Here is a 21,394-nt window from a genome sequence, read left to right as displayed (position 1 = left end):
AGGCAGAGTTTTACTGATGGCTTAAGGTCAGATTTTTTTCTCTGTTCTGTACTGTAGGTTTAAGGACAGAGAAATAAAGGGACAACTCCTTAAAACTTCTACCTAACTGATAGGTCAACTAAAATAGACAGAAGAAGACATCTCTCACATAGAGGCCAGAATTTCCATCACTGTGGCCTGATTTCATTGTTCCATCAAGTTTTCAATTTAAATGGAGACTGGCTTAAGCTCGCCTGCCGTGTCAGATGGTGCACACAGGGACAACAGGACGAGATGTAGACTGTGATTAACACTTCTGATATCCACCATCATTTCTCAGTTCTGATGGCTTTTTTCTTCTATCCTTCTTGGCTTTTAGATGTAAGATAAGATGAAACTTTAATGATCCCCCTGGAACGGGGTCAATGGAGCCACAAACAGTAACAAGACAGAGCGAAGAAATAGAATACAAAGGCGAGAGCAGGCCATATAAATACATGCAGACAGTGAGTATGGAATAAACTAGAAAAAAATACTCATATAGGTGATAAATGGGTGGAAGTACACAAAAAGTAAACAGCATTACTATAATGTATTGAACAAAATTAAGTATACAAACATGAAAATGTAGTTCCTTTAAAAACAACAGTAATAAAGCTGTCAGTGAAATGACAGCTCTACAAATGTTGTTCTTTAAAATGTCTATAGGGATGATTTAGTTTGAAGTATTCATGAGCTGACAGAGTTTTCCTCAGAACTGCAGGCAGGATGTTTCATTGACTGCTAACTCCTCTATTTTTCATCAAAGACTCATCACCAAAGGTTGAACTGGAGACCTCTAGGTATGATATTCGAAAGGAAAAAACACACAAAAAAACAACTCTGGCTGCCGTCTGGGACGTCTTGCATGTTACACCTTCCCACAGGCACTTAAACATGAACGTGGAAGCAACAATCAAAACAAACTGAAAAGGTTTTCACACTGTGAAGCGAGGAGAAGCTGGTGGAGAGGGTAAGGCACGTATAGTAACTTACAGTATTCGACTAATACAAATATACGTATATGCTATGTGAAAAAGGCAGTGAATGCTGGCGTTGTGAAAACAGCTGGAAGTTAGTTATTGTTGTTTGGACCGACAATTTACCTCACTTTAGAACTGCCCTTGAAAACCATTAGGGTATTTGACATAAAAAGTTTTACTGATGGTATGAGGTCAAACAGAAAGAGAGTAGTGACTTAGACACCTCGTAAAAAACATTTTTAGATACTTTTCATGGGGGGAAAATAAGCAAAAATGATATTGGCCACAATCACAGAACTTGAAAAAGTTGATATCTTGGCTGCCATGTGTAAAAGTTCTTCATCATTTTATATTAACTGAAAGGATACCCTTGCTTTGCCTGTGCATTGTTTACCCGGTGAGATTGAGCAATGAGCTTATTTTCTGCCTCGGTCATCAGACTGTAACAAATCAGTGAAAAAAGCTGAGGAGTCATTTATTTCCTCACAGCAGTACTCACCAGGACCCAAATTCAGGTCAAACTGAGTACTGTGTTCAACGGCATTGGCTAATCACCACATTAGAGCATCTGATTTGCTTTGCAGTGTTTTTGCAAAATGCAAAGCTGAGCTCAAAGTACCACAAAATGACAGACATGGAATAGCTGTTTCTCACTGTGGCAAAACCACTGGAATCCTTAAATGGAGTTTAAAGATCGTTCTGACCTTTGAACTCTTAAGTTTTATTGATTTCCAGAAAGTGCTTTTCCCCTTAAGCGGGAGCACGCTGCGTGACTGCTGTTAAGAGTTCATAATGTACAGAAGCTGCTGGGATAAAATCTAATTTGGACATTTGTCCCAGACTCTGCACTGCAGCTGCATAATGAATCCAATAAACACAATACACAACTGGCAGGCACTGATGTTAATGGGAACTCCAGAAGTGCTCTAGAAAAGGTGGAGGTCTAGCAGTGTACATTCAGTGGGAGTTAATGTTTACTGACCAAACTGAGAATCTGAAAAGGTGCTGCGTTTGGTGTGACACGTCACTGACTTTGTGCAGATACAGAACAAGGCTATTATACAAACTGATGAAGACACAGAGAGCTTGATGATTTGTGTTTGTCATAACCAACAATTTTCCCTGAATTCAACTTTGATCAGCTGTACAGCAACAAAGATGAATCACAGATTTATTAGGTTTCACAAGCAGATTGATGCAAATTGTGTCTTATTTTTATTCATGTATTTAAATCAGAGTTGGAATCACTGCGGGTGCCAATAATTCCAAACATCCTCTGGTTCTGCCTTCTAAATATGAGGATTCAATACTTTGTTTCTTTTTTTTCGTTTCTTTTTGACATTTAAAAAAAATGTTTTCTGATATTTCATTAATTACAAATAATTACTAATTATTCTTAAGTAAGAATTATCATTGTCATAACCCTGTTCTAAATAGTTGTGCTAACATATCTAAAATTTAGCACCCATGAGTCTTTCTGATGGTACACATCACTGCCGTGCAATATGGAGCGCTTTTATATAGTACTGAGGAAAAATTTTGAGCCATCCCTCATCTTTTTTATATTTTGCTTCCAAAGAACCAGAATTTCTTGTATTTTTTTATTGGTCTTGAGCTAGCATTTCTCAGGATTTCTGAAGGTCTTTTAAAGTTTTTCTTTGTCTTTTGCTGATTTTTCACTCATTTTCAGTCCAGTCCTTGTACCTGAACAACATTACTTAAGGTGTGTGAGATTATCTCGACAAAGAACAGAATAAAAGGCAGCCAGAGTCCAAAGAAGAGCTTTGGATTGTCCATCAAGAAACCTGGAGAACTATTGCTAAAGGCTAAAGGCTAAAGAGAGTGCAGGCTTTGTTGAAGAATAAAGGTAGTCATACCAAATATTGACTTTAAAGCTCTGGAGTGTATTTCCATTCATATCTGCACTAAAGCCGTATCATATCATCTGAGATTAAAAGTTACTTTCAGCTGCTGTTTTAGTCCCAAGGGGTCACCAAAGTAGGCGGATCTGCATATTTTCTTTGGCAAGTTTTTAAACCACATGCACTTCCTGACACAAGCTGCAGGGGATTTGTGTCTCCTACGATAATACTCATTCAATGACTTTGCACAGCACTCTGTGTCCTAAATTATAATGTGATTTTTAATTGTGTGTTTTTCTTTTTTTAAATTGTGGCTTGCAAATGACTTGCTATTTGCAAGTCATTTACAAGAATTATTGCATCAAAGGTGTTCATTACTTACCCTTAGATAACTTATGCAACATGCAAAAGGGTCTTAAAAACAAATAAACACTGTAAATATACTGTAATAAACTTTGTATATTTAAAAAAAGAAAAAGGAATACTTGATTCAAATTACACATTCCTCATTAAAAAAAAACTTTGCAAAAGTGAACCATGTCCATTTTAGAAGTATAAGACTGATTTTGGCCTGTTAATGTTATGGTGATCTGTTATTTTTTACATGCATAAAACAATCCGGGCCTCCCTCTGGACCCCCCAGAATCAGCTGTTTTGTACAATACCTTTACTATACTTTATGAAGCTTTGTAACATTATAGTATGGACGGTAAAATTTCACAAAGGTTTAATCTCTGGCTCATTCAGTGAACCTAACTCTGGATATTAAAGTGACCCTGGGCAAGATACTAAACCACACGCATCCATTGGTCAGTGAATGTGCATACATTAGATAAATAAAAATGCTTGTAGTTAAAGGACTTTGAGTGACTAGACAGACTAGAAAAGTGATATTTCACATGGTAGTCAGTGTTTACCTTTGAGCCCCACTCCCCACTCCTTACTCCTAGTTTAGTGTATATCCTGTGATGGGTCCTGAGGCCCTGAAGTGCTGTTTATTTTCAGGTCTTCCCATTCAATTCACTTAAACCTGAACTGTAGTTGCAGTGGGAAAAATAAAAATAATAAAAAGTAGCAGATCAGGCCTGTGTGAATCTCTCTTTGATTCAAGAGTTGTGGAGTTTGAGTAAGAAAACATTAAAGAAAAAACAAGCAAGCTGATAAAGACTGATTATTTGTGCATTTGCAGAAAGAATCCATATGTATTGAAAATGCATTTCTTTTAAAATGCATATATGTACTTTAACACCCTCCTATTGTAGATAACAAGTACGCACAATTTTTGCAGGGAAATGTGTGCAGACATAAATGTGTTCGCCTTATCACCGACTGCAGGCAGAGTCTTCACACAGTGACAAAGTGCACAATGCCTGCATTCCGTTGCCCATTCTTCCTATCACCATTGTCATCTGAACGTTATTTATAGATAGAGGTGGCATACATTCAAGATAACATGTCCAGTGGTGTGAAGTCGTTCATTCATAAAAGATGTCAGCTATTGTTACTCAAAGTAAAGTACAGTGTTCACTCTGCTCCATTTATTCAAGCACTTTTTCCTCATGCTAATGGCATGCAAGAATAGCATTCCTTGAACAGGAGCCATGTGCATATGTCTTCCTTTTTAATCCAAATTTGTTTATAATAAAGCAGCTTAGCACACAAGAGCACTCAAGTATGCAAACGTGAGCGCACACCTGCCTGCACAGAGGCCACAGAAAGAGCTGGAACTGAATATTTCTGCTGCTAAAAAAAGGAACGGATGATGATGATGATGATGATGATGATGCGGCCACACTGGTAATTATGGTTTCTAATGTGGGACCAATTATCAACAGCCATAAAGCTTTACTGCTGCCAGCGTGCAATTAGATTTAATTAGATGTTGGAAATTTGACTGTCAGAAAGAAGACCTAAAGAATAAGTGCTTTTCTCCCAAATGTTGTCTGTTCTTTGAAATGTTAAACTTATGCTGATTGATCAGTGAAATAGTCCAAGCAATAAAGCCGGAAGTTTAATGTCATACAAGTACAAATTTAGGCATATCTGGCATCTTTTGTGGGGCTTTGAGACCAAAGTGTAAAGGCTAATTTGGATGTGAGTGCCGCAGCATATTATATCAATAAACATGTGAATGGTTTTCCTTTCTCCAGCCATTGATTCTTATGATATTTTCTTCATTTCACAAAAACCTGACTTTAAAAAAAAGGTCAAACATGGTGAAATGAGAACATACCTTTATTAGGAACACCTGGCTCATTAAATGATATCCCAAATCTGCTCTATGGCTAGAGATGAGATGACTGTGTAGGCCATCCTAGTACAGAGACATGTGCAACAACCATTTTTATGATTTGAACTTTATCCTGTTGGAAGCAGCCATCAGAAGATGGGTACACTGTGATCATAAAAGCTGTGGAATTTAATGCTCGATTTAATGCTGTTATGTAATATTCTGACCCTACCATCTGAATGTCCCAACATAAATCAAGACTCATTAGACTGAACAATGTTTTTACAGTGTTTTGTTGCCCAGTGTTTGTGAGCTGGTCCAAATTGTAGACTTGGTTTCCTGTTCTTAGCTGACTTGGTTGGCACTCCTGTGATCTTCTGCTGCAGGAGCCCATCTCCTTAAAGGTTTGTGTTGGGAATTCAGAGATGCTCTCTGCATGCCATGGTTATAATGAGTGGTTATTTGAGTTACCGTTGCCTTTGTATGGGTTTTAAGCAGTCTGGCTATTCTCCCAGGAAAAATCACAGTAGATCAGCAGTTTATTAAATACTCAGATCAGCCCATCTGGCACCCACAAAGATGCCACATTCCAAGTCACTTAAATCATCTTTCTGCTCAGTTCTGATGTTTAGTTTGAGACTTACCAGGTTGTCTTGACCACATGCCTAAATGTGCTGAGTTGCTGCCATGTGATTTGGTATTTGAGTTAACGAGGGAAGTATGGTAGGTACTGGGGTTTGGTTAATTGGTGATTCTAAATTGGCCATAGGTGTGAATGTGAGTGCAAATGGTTGTCTGTCTCTATATGTTAGACAGACTGGCAACCTGTCCTGACTCCAACCCCGCCACACGACCCTTCATTGGATAAGCGGAAGAGAATGGATGGAGGCAGGTATACCCAGTCAAATGGCACACCTGTATTTTTAAATAGTTTTACTGTGTCTGCTGATAAAAGCTTGGAAATATAGTCCAATAGCCTACAGAAGGACATTTTCACTGAAATCAGACGATCTGCTGGAAGTAACAGCTGAGCCATGTGAGACATGAGGTCAGAGCTCACTTTTGACTGTCCACTTAGTGTGAGCTGTGAACTCTGCTTTATTGCTGCTACTGCAGCAGTGAGGAAGTGGGACGTAAAGCAGTTAAACTCTCTGCAGTCACTCAATACCACTCATATTTCTACAAGGATTTCTTCATATTCATATAACTAAGAATTACATAAACTGTATACATGGTGTAAAATGCAATATATCAGTACAACTACCACTACAAATACTACTACTACTACTACTAATAATAATAATAACGTTATTATTAAAGTTATTATTCCTGTATCATTGTTACGAACTCAACATCATCACTACCAACAATAACAATATTGGTATCCATATGTATTAAGGTATTAAGTAGAGTTTTAAGCCTAATCTTAATAGTAAAAAAGGATTTCTTTTCACCCAGTATTACGGAAAACCGTGTAATAGAGATGCTGATCCACTGTGTCCATTTCACACTTTGCCTGTCTAAAATGTGAAACGGACACGCATGGAGAAGTTGCATTACCAGCAGGGGGAGATCTTTAAAGCCACAGAACAGTAGTGAGCAAAACATGTATTAAGTACATTCCAGAGTCTTTAATAGTCAGAAACGTTATGTTGGCTTGAAATACAATATCTCCCTCTTCTGTTACTGCAGCTTGAGGTGGTTCCACAGAAAAGCAGCCTGAAAGATGAAGGTTCTGCCTTCAGTAAGCCTGTAGTCTGAGAGCAAAGTGCTCTGTTGAGGTGGTACTATGAGGTCTAAGATAAGATACAATGGGGCGTGATTAATCAAGACCTTGTATGTGAGGAAAAGGATTTTAAATTCAAGTTTGAATTTAACAGAGAGTCAATGAAGAAAAGTCAACATGCCTTCTCTTTCTAGTCCCTGTCGGTAATCTTGCTGCAGGATTCTGGATCAACTAAAGGCTTTTCAGGTGTTTATAACAACTGGCTGATAATGAATTTCTGTAGTCCAGCCTAGAAGTGGTGCTTTGAGCTTTCTTTAAAGTTCTTCATTTGATATGAGGTGTTTTGTTTTTCAAATATAACTTCAAAATAATAGTCTAATAATTCTAAATAGAGTCTAAAAATCTGAAACAGGAATGCGAAGGCTAGTTATTGTGGAAAAGAGAGTCAATTATAGATAATACAGTCATTTTAACTGTAGGAATTCTTCCTATGGCAAATATTGGTAGATTTATTTATTCAATGCTGAAAGTCTTCAGGTTACTCTATAGTTTTGAGAAGTCGATTGAAATTAAGATTGATTGACTCTAGGAGACGGGGACGAGGATATCTCATATTGCCAGCATGCAGAGAACAGAAGAGAAAAGGATGATGAGACACAGGAAGAACAATGAACTTTAACCAATTAATAGTGCAATCTGAGGTGGTGGTAAACGTGTTTATAAGGTTGGTGGCTGCAGGCAGAGACTACAATGGATCCTGGCTGCAGGTAAAGTAATAAATCATCTGCATCTTATAGTTTATGATTTGGGATTGGATTCAAACAATGTTTATGTTTTGACAGATAGCTGCAATAAGTGGTTCACTGAATATGGCAAATAAAGACAGACAGACTGAGCATTCTGATACGGTAGATAATCATATCAGATCGTATTAAACTGCTTCCAAATGACTTTTACAAAATCACATAGAGCAGAAGGTAAATAAAAAAATATGAAAAAAAGGATGCTGCATCATTATTTTAGCCCTTAAGCGGAAGCAATAGTAACTGATTTGTTGTTTATTATGCTAGTCACCTGATTTGGAAAAAAAATGTTTTTGAATTAATATTAGTTTACGTTTAATTGGATATATCCATATGTGTGTGATTGTGTTTGTGTGTGTGGATGCTTTTACATATTTAAAGATATACAAATTCATATTTGTCCATATGAATTAGGTTCTCTTAACTCCTTGTCTGATGAGGAATATTATCAGCAGTGTTATTCCACTTTCAGTTGTCATTGTGCAAACTTCCAAGAAGCATGACTCCAAATGTTCCAGGATTAGTTAATGTTGCAGTCGATGTTACTGAGGATGTGCTTTTTGTTAGATGTCACCTTGGTTTCTGTACAGGTCTTGTGATCACAGACATCAAAGTTGCAAGTTCTGAGAGATCTCATTTCTTTGCCACAATTTCACCGTCTACATCTTGACTGTTTGTAACTTAGTTCATTCTGATTTAAAAGTTTACATATTTTTATCTTAAGAAACCCTTTGTACTTACAGGTCCATACTGTTCAGTAAAATTTAAATGCAACTGAACAGAGACAAACTGCTGGTCACAAACAAATGTGATTGGCGTCACTTTGTTTGGCATGCTGCCTTACTTTCTCAATATTTACTGCTCACAGTTTGATCTTAGCTCCTATTCTAAGTTCGCCTTTCCCTTAATGAGATTTGTTCTACTGATTCTCCATCTGCTTCAGCTGACGATAACCAGGAGCCATGCAAAGACGAGCCAGTTGGGCTTGGATCTGAACTGAGACACCATAATGAGCCCAATTTCACAGCCTCCACCACAGGAGAGCCTAATGTCTAATGTCAGTAACCCACTGTGTAGTAATCACAGTGCACGTCACTCTCTAATGCTACTTCCTCAAACATACACACAAACACAGATATGGAGACATGTACACTTGTATGCAGACAAACAACAGTGTTGTCTGAAAAAAATGTTTCATTATGCTCTTTTACCCCAGATACACTAATGGCCAATTATTTCTGATATTTTCCAGCAGTAAAGCTAGCTAGTGTTTAAACCGCAAATAGCCAGCAGACTTTGTCCTGTGAACTATGTTGCTTCATGATAGCTTTGTGTAGAAGAAGAATGCTCGGGCAGCTAGTGACAGATGGGGTTCATCCACAATCAGCACAGCTTCTCTGCAGCACTGACATTTGTAGGATCTAATAAAGTATACAGCTGTATTTCTCTTTCCATTTAAATAGGAGTTGGCTTTCATCCTGGTTCTTAGCTGGTAGCTCTTCAATATCTCCAGCGCATTGTTTCCCACTGAAATTTATTGTAGCACTGAAAAGGCCTAGGAAACTAGCTGGACACCACTGCACTAAAACTCTTCACTAAATCTAATACCAGTGAAATTGCTTCAGGTTGACTGCAGGTCAACTTCAGAGCAGAAAGATCTTTGCCTGGTGCTCAGACACATACGTTTTTAGATGGAAGACAGGGAATCAGCCATTTTCACGCTGAAACTAGAATCTACCCGAATTTAAAAGTAAGTGGACCAAACGTCATGACCCCTGTATCGCAGAAATACGATGACTACAACCAGATTCAATTATTAAGGATTTTATTTTATTTTTTTACAAGTTGGATTTGTTTACTTAACACAGGAGCTTAGAGTCATCAAAGCCACAGGCCTGTGCAGTGATCATTGTCAGTTTGAATCTGTGCTGTCATGAGTTATAGAAACTGATGGATAAATAAAAGTGTAAAAAGAAAAAAAAGAGAAGGACACACGTTTTTGTCATTTTCTTATTCCTATTTATAACAATACATTAAAATTTCAACCCAACAATATCAACATTTATGTCTCTTACAACTGTCATCCTTCCTGTAATCACCGAGAATTTTTACATTGAGCATCAGAAACTTCAGCTAAATGGTTGGACACAGCTTATGCACCACGCCACCACAGTCTTAACTGTTTTAACCTACTTGCTGAGGCAAGATGCATCACCTGCCAGCCACAGACAGCGAATCTAAAGCTTGTATACTCAAAAATACACATTTATCTGCCATAATAGGCTTAATTAACATTGTGCAAATAAAATGTTAAAGATGTTCAACTGTGTGGAAAAATTGAATGATTTATGATGAGAAGACATCAGTGAAGAACTGGAATTTTCAGAAGTGGACTGGACTTAGGCCAGTATAATGGGGACCAAGCCCCCATCCATGGCCTCCAAACATGGCATTGGGCTCTAAAATTTCACAGTTAGTTATTGTTCCATGTAAACTGACATGGTCAAGGATGGAGCAGAAAGAGAAGAGGACAAAGTGAATCCTATGGACTAGAACACACAGAAAGGCAATGGTGCATTTAACCTCCTAAGACCCGAACTCTTCCATGGCATGCATTTTTTTATTTCTCTTTGATATTTGGGCATATTGGGACCTGATGAATGTAAAAACAAAGAATTACCTGATTTTTTGTTTCTAAGAAAAATGAGAGCCACATATCAGGATATTCGTTTAAAATTTCGATAGACCAATAGCAGTATAATGTCCTCGTAAGTGGGTATCAAGGTCAAGGTCAAATTTATTTATATAGCACATTTCAAGTTCATTGTATCAGGCCCAGTATTTTGGTCTAAATAACGCAAAATGTGATGTCTACATATGTGGACGCCAGGTCCTAGGAGGTTAAATGTATGGGGTTTACACATTTGCCAAACAAGTGAATGATGCTTTGTTTAGTTCTGGGAGGAGGCAGATATCCCTTTGCGGTTTCATCCACCATATCAAACACGGTAGACGGACTGCTTCTAATATAGCGCTTTTCTACTCTATGTCAGCACTCAAAGCACTTTATACAACGCTCCTCATCCATACATTCATCAGGTATATTTTTTCTGTGTTCAAGTGCTTTCTATCTGCTATTTGCATACATTCCCACTCTAATAAAAGCATCGGCGAGCAACTTAGTATCTTTCCCAAGGATACTAGTATGGCATGGATACTAGAGCAACCAGGGATCAAACAACCTTGCGATTAGTAGAAGATCTGCTCTACTTCTACCCCAAACATGTAGCGCTACCTGGTCTGGTGATCTTTTCTGAGTAATGGGGCAGCTGAAAGTAGCTACCACTCAAAAGTAGAGGATATCTGTCTCCTGAAGTAAACTGGGAGTTGCTTCCACGTTAGAAGAGCATGATAGTTGAAGGCTCTGCCTCCCAATCTAGTTTTGGAAGCTGTAGTGAACCGCAGTGTAGCAAAGTGCTGTACCGGGAATACATGACAGACCTGCTTAATCAGAATATATACAGGTTATTAATAATGACACAAAGAAGAACTGACCAAGTTTTTCACAAACTTGACCACAAGTATGTCTCTCCCCAAGTTGAACACATTACACAAAACGCTGAAATGATGCTTGGCTCATGTTCTGCTCATTAGCTGCCAAAGAGCTGCACAGGATGTTTGACGTGTCTTTGAACATGCTGCTGTGTTGCAGGTTGGACTAACGTTGACATACTGATATCAAAGAGAATACGTGAGAAGCTGAGAGGTACAGCACGTCACACTGAGGTGACAAAGCCTCAAACAAGCACAATGCACAGACAAATCAAAGAGCTGTGTGTGTGTGCGTGTGCTGGAGAGCCAAAGTTAAAGGAATGGAAAGAGAGTCTGTGAAGGATTTCTGACATTTGTATATGTTGTTATTTCCGGCTACCAGTGTTCAGCAGGTTAAGTTTGAATTCTTGTGATTCTGGTATTGCTTTGCCTCAAAAGTTTTGGCACTTATACTTAAATGAGAAATGTCAGTAGCACCCCTGTGTGCTGTCAAACTTTAAAACAAGCATGAAATGCACAAATAACAGTTTCCACTTTAGCAAAATAACAGTAAATTGTACTTGTAGGTTGACACAATTTCCACATCCTCCTGTTTTTCAAACAGCAGGGAGCAGTACAGAGTGAACAGGATTCTGAGGACACACGATGGATTGTAATTATAATATCCCTGATGCTGGTGTCCTGACACAAAATGACAATATTAAGACAATATTAACATAAAGACATATGATAAGCATGAGTGCTAAACAAAACTTGTATTTTAAACTGTCAATTGAATCATAAAGGAAACAAGGTTGTAGAAGAATTGGATGATAGAAGAAGGAAATATCACACGAAGAAGCTATGAAGTAAAGCGAAACAACGACTGGATTTGTTTTTGCCGGTGTCACAAGGGACTGAGAGCAGAGGGAGAAGAAAAACACAAGTCTGTGACCTCAGACAATAAAAAATTTGTTTTGTAAACCAAAAAGTCCCCTGCGACTCCCCACTGAGGGGTTTTGTGATCTCGTGTTGCAGAGCAGCAGCATCTTTATTCCCTGCGTGCATGTCAGTGTTGCCTGTTTACCTGTGCATAAAGAGAGAAAACAAAACCGAGCATCACTTAGAGTGATGATTGCACTCCTGAGCTCATTTTGTGATTCACCGTATTACTCAAACAAAAGGCATTAACACACACTTGCTCTTTGCTTTGTCTGTGTAATTTCAACATGTGGGTATATGCATATATGATATAGAATTCAAGAATTCATCTCTGGTACAGACCCAAGTACATTTTCACTGCTGACATGAAACTCGTGCGAATGCACATAGAACAAGTGAGAGGTGGTTTGTAGGTGTGGGTATGTGGGTGTTGCATTGTTAAGCATCCAACTGTTCCTATCAGTGTACCAGTGTATGTGACAAAGTGTCTCACCAATTAGTGAGCCACTATTGAACTTCAATACACTTGAGTTCTTTTTCAGGTTGAAGCAATTTGCACTACCGATGGATTCTACATTTTTTTCTCTAGCTTAGAAATTAGCATAATATTTAAAGCTTGTGAGCATGACCTAGAGTTCTTGTTCCAGCACTTGACTAACAATGCCAAACCCCATGCTTTGGGCGAAATTAAATGGAAAATGAAAAGAAAAAAAACACTTCTGGAAAATGTCCTAATGACTCTTAGTTTTTCTTCACTATGGTGAATCAGTGATAATTTGTCATGTATGACACACTGATCCCTTTAACTATATATGTTAAGCAGATGTAACTGACAGTTGTGTGTGAAGAATTAAAGCCTTCTGTCAGCATATTCAGTTCAATTCAATTCAATTTTATTTATACAGCGTCAAATCACAACAACAGTTGCCTCAAGGTAGACCCTACAATAATACACACAGAGAAAAACCCAACAGTCATATGACCCCCTATAAGCAAGCACTTTGGCGACAGTGGGAAGGAAAAACTCCCTTTTAACAGGAAGAAACCTCCAGCAGAACCAGGCTGAGGGAGGGCGGCCATCTACCGTGACCAGTTGGGGAGAGAGAAAGAAGACAGGATGAAAGACATGCTGTACTTATTAAATATTAAAGAAATGACACTGAACTGACACCTATTTCCTAATTTGTTTAAAGTTCCTGTGGGGAAAAATGTCTTTAACCATTCTCTAAATGGACATCCCAAGGAAATACATTCATTATATCAAACACTACACAAACCTTTAGTGTTTTAGAACATGCAACAGCAACCTTGATGTATTAATAAGGATTAAAGCTGCTCAATTATGGCAAAAATTATGTTCATGATTCTGGTCAATATTGTAATCTGAAGCCAAAGCCAAAAGCCAACTACTGGGTTCCACTAAAAGAGGACTAGGTAAGAAAGCCCGAGGGATCCAATGACAGTTGATAATCTTGCAATAAGAAGTAAAAAAAAAAAAAAAAGACAAGACACAAAAACTTCAAATATTAGCACTGCTTTAGCTAATATTATGAGCTATCTACTATGCAGAAGATACTCAAATTTATCCATTACGAGATAGATCACACAAACTGACTGTAAAATATTATAAACTGTTGCATATATCTGTCAAACCCAATGACTTGGTCAAACCACTTAACAAATATCACATTTCTCTCATAAGTTTGAGACAAGACTACGAATCCCACTAGGGTTGTCACAATATTAAAATTTCAAGCTTGATACTCATACCCAGGAAAACAATATTTGACACCATTTTCTATAAGGACAAAACAATTGTAAAGACAAAAATTTCAGAGGCTTTTTTGAAATAAAGATTAGAAAATGACAAACAACAACAGCAAAGAAGGACTCATCCAGGCTGGAAAAATTAATCAGGGAGGCTGGCTCTGTGGTCGGCATGAAGCTGGACACTCTTGTGACAGTGGCAGAGAAAAGGACACTAAAGAAACTGCTGGACATTATGGACAATGCTGGGCATCCTCTGCACACGGTCGTAAATAATCAGAGGAGCCTATTCAGTGATAGGTTGCTTCTCCCAAAGTCAAGAACCAACAGACTCAGGCTACGTCCACACGTACCCGGGTATTTTTGAAAACGCAGATTTTTCTATGCGTTTGCACCTTTCGTCCACACGTAAACGGCGTTTTCGGTCACTGAAAACGGAGATTTCTAAAAACTCCTGCCAGGGTGGAGATTTTCGAAAACTCCGTTTTTGCATTTACGTGTGGACGAGGAAAACGGAGAAAACGCAGCACAAAGGTGTGCGCCTTTTTTGACGTCACACTGTGCGCCACGTTATTGTTTCAGTGAAATGAATTTCTACAATACTGTTACTGTTAATTGTACTCTCTGCAGTGTTTAAATGCTTACATATACACACACAGTTACTGTCCCTCCACACATAGGACTCGGTTCTGCTTCTATGCCCCATCTTTGTTTACTATTTCCCACCGAGGCTTCTAGACTTCTGATTGGCCAACATTTCTACACGGTTAGGAATATATCGCCACCTGTTGCTTTGGCATGTTCCTAGCAGCGTTTTCCTTCATTTCTGCGTTTACGTGTGGATGGGATTATTTTTTAAAATGAAAACGGAAAATCTGCGCTTTCAAAAATACCCGGGTACGTGTGGACGTAGCCTTAAAAGCTCCTTTGTCCCACACGCCATCAAACTGTTTAACTCCTTGTTGGAGGGGAGAGGGAGGGGAAACAGGAGGACAAAGGAGGGCAGGAACAACTGAGCTGTAGTGCTTTTTTTCACTGTGCAATATTTGCAGTATTTTTTTCCTTATATTCGACTGTGCAATAATGACTGTGAAATAGACTCACTCAAATGTGAAATCCACTGGTATTCCTTTTTATCCCTATTATATATTCAGTATTTATGCATGTGTATATGTGTATATATGGTATATTTATGCTAATATCCTTACTCTCATTCCCCTTTATTGTATCTGTAACATGCAACTTCTGTCGGTGCTGTGCTACTGGAAACTGAATTTCCCGAAGGAACCCACCTGAGAGATTAATAAAGTTTCATCTAATCTAATCTAACAACATCAGTGACACCACTTTTTTCAACATGGCTGAAAATAATATATATGAATATAACTGTTATGTGTATAAATGATAAATAAAATATATTTTTAATTTATAAAAAAGATTTTTTGGGAAATTTGATCAAAATTAGTAATTGGTATGTTTGTGTTGCATGGTAAACACATCAGCTTTTTTACTCTGAGCACTCAAAGCCTCATTTGGTTCATTCACCCATTCTTACAAACACTTTTTTAATGGTTTTTCTACACAAGCGCTTACTATCATTCACACTCATTCATACTCTGATGGATATGGTACAATGAACGGGCTTATTGTATAACACGAATTCCGGTTTGTGCTAAATGTTTATGCATTTATACGGTGATAGTGGCAATAATTCTATTTGCTTTCAACCAGGCAGTCAGAGAAACACTAACTCTGTTTTCTTTTTTTTAGCAACTTTGCCTTTCTTATTTTTTCAATAGAATTTTGTCTTTAATGAAATGAGTGATTTCAACCATATATCTCTGGCTGCTGTCAGTAAAACTGGTAATTAAAAAGGGGCACTAAATTTGAGGAAGGATTTTGATTTTGACTGTTTCAGCCAATTAATGCTACTGGAAAACTGATCCAATGTAGTCGTAAAGTTCTGACAGCCTGGGGTAAACAGAAATACCTAGATATTTAAGATATTTAATGTTGTGAGTGTGAAGTGGGAGGGTAGGGTGCTGAGCTGTAGAGTCCAATGCATCATCACAAAGTTTAAGTATGGTTGCTTTATTCCAGCTGATTGTCTCGTTTGAGATTTTGAAGAATTTGTTGATTGCACTGAAAATTCCTGAAATGAGTTTTGTGGGTATTTTAGATACAATAATAAATTGTCTGCACAGAAACTGATTTTGTGTTGTGAATTATCATCCAGTGTTACTTTATTAGTTTTTATTTTGTCATATTCCTGCACTGAGTTAAAAAAAATCCTTGTCTGGTTCTCTGCAGAGTAATCTATGATGTGACCAAGTTTGTGGTTATTGCGGCCCTGGCATTAAATAACAAATATTTTAAGATTTTCTTTGGTAGTACAAAAAGTCAAGGTGTAGTGCTGTGCTTGTGGTGACCTCTCGACATATTTTTGTCACTATAGACTGTCTAGCTACTGACAGACTTTCTCAAACAATCCTTAAGTGAAACAGAACAGTTTTTAGACACAAATAATTGAAATATTCTGTTAAATTAACATCATCTATTATTATATCCCAGATGGGCAGGACTGATTATGTTTGCTGCCTAGCTCCAACATTAACATTATTGTTTTATTATTAGGCATAAGCGCTAATGCCTAACTTAATGATAACTTAACAGATGGCTGATGTGGCTATCAGACAAAGGTGCTTTCTCTTGCTCCCTCTCCACAGAGGTTACCACAGCTGATGTTTGATTTGGGAAAGACTTTATGCCAGCTGCTCTTCCTCATATAACTCTTCCAGTTTCCAGGCTTGGCACTAGTACTAGGAGTAGACTATTTTGTGACACCTTCAGGTCACCTTGATAGGTCATTGGGTAAACATTTATGATAACTTTAATATTTCAATGTTATTGAAACATGAGTTTTACTGACCTTTTGAAATTCCTCCTAAAGCATTGTTCAGTGCTGTGAACACTAGCAGTACGTATCCGTGCTGGTGGTGGAGTACACCAGAAAGAAGTATGCAATTTTTTTTTCATTTTTACCAGTAAAAATATATTAATTCATAAAGCTTTGTTACTGAATGTGTAAGAAGAAAAGAACAGGTTCCTTTTCTACTTAAAGAAATACAATGGTCAAACCCATGCTGTCCAGAAGAGAGAATTAATCAGAGTAAATATTTGCCACCATGTACTTGTTATAAATTCATAGATGGTTATAAATTTAGATGGATACTCCTCTAATACACTGAATTTTGTGACAGACAACAGAAAGTTTTTCCTTGGAGGAAGTTTCATTAATTTTCAAATCCTCATCATTGCCTATCTCGTTAAAGGCTTACATGACCCCATGTGTAGAGCACTGTACGTTACACATCCACGAAGTGTGTCCTGCAGAGCCAGCGTTAAATTACACAGGCAGTGAAAGGCAGGTCATTACGCTGTATGGCAGATCGTTTTCCGTTCTACTCAGCGAGCCTTGTTTTACTCCTCCTCTCATTTCATGCACAATAACTCTCTTAGATGGAATGCTTACAGCAGGAATGATACAACGCATGAACTATTACTGAATATTTTATGGCAACTCCATATTAAATTTTTAATTACATTTTAAATGGGATGATATTTAGAGATTTTTTTTTAACCACTTTCATCAGAAGATTCTAATACGATCAGTAATTTGAATTCATTCCAGTTATTTTTGTTCAAATATCTTAATCAAAAGCCTTTGGGCAGGTTTGTTGACACAGATGTAAACATGTTTACACTGCTTTAGGCTGTTTGAATTCAAAGATGTGTTAGAGAATTTTTAGTGTTCTGCTGTGGAAACATAATAACTGAGTTGGTGTTAATCATCCTTATGTATTTTATGGCTTGTCTTAGCCAGGCTTGATATGTTCATGGCTCCAAAATGAAATGTCTCTCTTTCCCTGCTTTGTCTGTTTTCTATCACACCTTTTACACAATTACTCTGCAAACATTCCATGTCCAGACCAGTACAGGCAGTATCCGCAGGCCTCCTAGACAGCTGCTGCCCAGATACGGATCACATATGCACAGCCGAGGTTTAGCTCACCATCTATTCGTCTTCCCTCTCTGCCATGTACATTTCATAAGTGTTATCAGGGTCAGCACACAGCATTAAGTCGGCCTGGAATGAAGTGGACTCTTGTTTGAAACTGATTTATTTTCCCATGAAATGGTGTGTCATTACAATTTCTTCATCAAAGTGCAAAAAGAAGGGCAGAGGAGCGAATCGGAGGATGTGCAAAGTGGAAGAGGGAGTAAAGGAATTGTTTTATTATCATGTCTGGCCATTTTACACGACTTATTAATCAGCGCTAATCAAAGCCAGTCAGATATAGAAACACGCTGGCTTCTACAATCAAAACATGCTGACCTCATGTAGACATAAACTGCGTACACATAATGTCTCAGGAGATATTCTGTAATGGAAGTGAAATATGCACATGCAGCCTCATAAGAAAATAAATAAATATATTGCAATCTTTAGTACTTACATCTAAATATGGAACTTGACATCTTTTAGCACATGCAAATCATAATGGACTTTTTTTTTTATTTTTTATTTTTTTAAACCTGTCCCGTTTGGTTCTTTTGCCATCAGAATTATTGTCTAAAGGCGAAGAAAGATGCCCAACGGATTTACTTTACCAAATGGACCATCCCAGCCTTGCCGTAATGGTCCATTTGATTTACCTTTTATTGTTTATTTTATTTTATTTTATTTTATTTTTTTTACTTGCTAGATACGGGACAGGGGAAAAGAAAAGGGAGAAAGAAAGAGGGGGGAAAAAACAAAACAAAACAAAAAAAAAAACAGCGGAGAAGAGGGACGGGGATAAAGGGCAAAAAACAAAAACCAACAAAATAAGCAGACAAAAAATACATATATCGATCACCTGGATCACCTGTTGAGAAAGAAAAAAGAAAACAAGCAGAAGAAAACGAGAGTAATAGAATAAACAACATCACAATGATATATGGGAATATAACACTAAATACTTAATATTAAACATTATTGTGCAGCACGTAAGATCGACAGCGCACAGTGTGCTTTGAGGTAGGAGCCAAAAAGGGTGTAGTTTGTGTGTGTGATCACCCGTGTGTACACCTGTGAGCATGAGCGCGCTTGTATTTAAAAGGTTCCTTAATGTAATGATCTGCTAGAGGGTGTGGGGGGCCACAGTCCCATCCTCCAGGGCATGAAGCAGGTATGGAGGAGATCAAAACTCCAGACATCCAGAGGCCCCCAGAACACAAGAGACCAAGGAAGACCAACAGAGGGGCAGCCGCGCCACTATCCCAGAAAGAGCTGAGGAGAGTCCCAGATGAGGGATCACTCAGCAGCCGCGGAGCAGAAGCCAGGGGGGGTTGCAGTGACGTGCCCGTGAGCTCCGCCGGCAGCCAGCTGTGCCTGAGTGACCGAGCCCCAGGCCGAGAGGCCGAGGGCACCCCACCCCCGAAGTGGCCCGAGCGAGCCCCAGGTTCCAGGCCCGGATAAGCAGCCACCAAGGAGTGAGCCGGTGTGTACCCGGACGCCCACCCCCGGACACAAAGAACCACCAACGCATCTTTTTGTTGTATCCGCTCAAAGAATCATGAATTAATTCCAAAATAGCACATAGTTGTATAACTTCTATGAAAAAACTGAGATGAGATCCTGAGGCCTAGCTCGAGTATTTCTAAAAAAAAAAAAAAAAAAGTATAATTGTGGAATGACAGCTGAAAACAAGAAAACAAGCTCTGTATGGAAGCCTCAAGCCAATACGTTACACGCTTGGACAATAAAAAGGGTTGCTACATCATTACTTAACAAGTGGATAGAGGCATTATGGACTGCATGATATGATATGGAGGTGAGCACTTGGAAGCTGAAGGTCAAACACGCATGCATTGATCACCCTCAGGAAAAAATATGAGGCTTGTCTTTATTTCCTGGCAAAGCCAGACCTGGTGAGTCATCCCCTTAATATCATGAATTGAACTCTGAGCGATATGAAACAGCAGTCTAAGTCAAAACCAAAAAAAGAGGGAGAAGAAAAAGGAGAGAAAAAAGAAGAGAGACAGTGATACAGTGAAACTACAGCACTCTCCTCTGTGTTTTAATACTGAGCTTTGTCCTTGAGCTTGCTGTCAGCTGAGGGTCCCATGGCAACGTTCCACAGGAAACACAAGGCTCATAAACCCACATGAAGCACCCTTTAGCAATAGGTTAGAAGAATGACTGTATTACAGCAAGAAGAACTGAAAAGTGCTGGACATGTCCTCAAATTGACTGTGTACTGTTACTGTACTCCACACACCCACCTGCTGCAAGTAATCATGCCAGCACACACCGCAAGCCACCCACATATACCACCTTTAACAAGTCAGTCTCTCTGATCTCTCTAATCTCTGGATGTGCATACAACATCACTCTTTCTCCTAGTAGATTTATATCGGGGCTGAATGGCAGAGTATTCAACATAACACAAAAGTTTGTACGACAACACTGAAAAAGTTTTGAGAGTGCTTGTTGTTTCACTATCACCAGAATCGGCCCAGCTGCTGCTTTTGGATGCGGCCCAAAACAAATGTGGGGATTTTGTTGTTTTCGCTGCCCCAATAGTTAGCCACGCACATCCTTTGAAATAATATAAATATGTAAAAAAGGTCTTGGAGGTTGATGATTGTAGCAAATCTCACTTCAAATATGCATAAATTACCAACATTAGCACCGTGGTGCTGAGTGTTGTATTGTTTTTCAAATTATATTGGTGTGTGTGTGTGTGTGTGTGTGTGTGTGTGTGTGTGTGTGTGTGTGTGTGTGTGTGTGTGTGTGTGTGTGTGTGTGTGCGCGTGCTCCTAAAGGATAATCTGCCAGCATGCACAAGGCCAGTCTCCTTTGTGCACCCTGTCAGGTGGAAACAGTGTTCTTCTAAAATGTCAACTTTTCACAAAGGCAGACTTTTCTCCAGCCTCGTGCACCGTGTACTTTTCACTCAGCCTGTGGGTTCTGAAACATGTTTGAAAAGACTAAGGTTATATAAACTCTAACAGTAACAAGCAGCCTTTTAGTTAAGGTTAATTTCTAAGGATTCTTTAAATATAAAAACATAAAGCTAAATGTGCCTTGGTCTGTTTCATTCATTGGTTTAAATATGGACATAATGGGTATAAACAACTAAGATTACAACATAAATATTCTGTTATGCCTATGCCTATTATCCCTACCACATGCTGCTCAGGCAAGGTGAATGAGTACGCCAAGGTGAGAAAAACTCTGCATCACCATCCCTCCTCCTCTACAGAGTGGCTCTTCTTATTTCTCTCTGGGCTCTGAGTCCTTCTTGGCAGCTGGGGCTCCAGAGTCCCTTTTGTCATTTCCACTTCAATTGCAGCCACTTTCGCAAGGGAGCCCCGACTGCACTGCGCATTTTCAGGTGCCCCTTGAATGACAAAACTTCTCTTCCTGGTGAGAGCATATACGCTAACGTTACAGAGTGATCAAACAGTCCAGCACCTTAACAATC

General features: G+C 38.6%; 1 protein-coding gene across 4 annotated transcripts in view; it reads right to left on the bottom strand.

Annotated features, from left to right (window-relative positions):
• The window catches only part of LOC134620491 (beta-1,3-galactosyltransferase 1-like), a 191,140-nt gene that overhangs the window by 57,476 nt on the left and 112,270 nt on the right, over window positions 1-21,394 (bottom strand). The window lies entirely within an intron of this gene.

Source organism: Pelmatolapia mariae, linkage group LG23 (assembly GCF_036321145.2).
Source record: "Pelmatolapia mariae isolate MD_Pm_ZW linkage group LG23, Pm_UMD_F_2, whole genome shotgun sequence".
Lineage (NCBI taxonomy): Eukaryota > Metazoa > Chordata > Actinopteri > Cichliformes > Cichlidae > Pelmatolapia > Pelmatolapia mariae.
The sequence above is the reverse complement of the archived record's forward strand: the minus strand, read 5'-3'. Positions and strand labels throughout refer to the sequence as shown.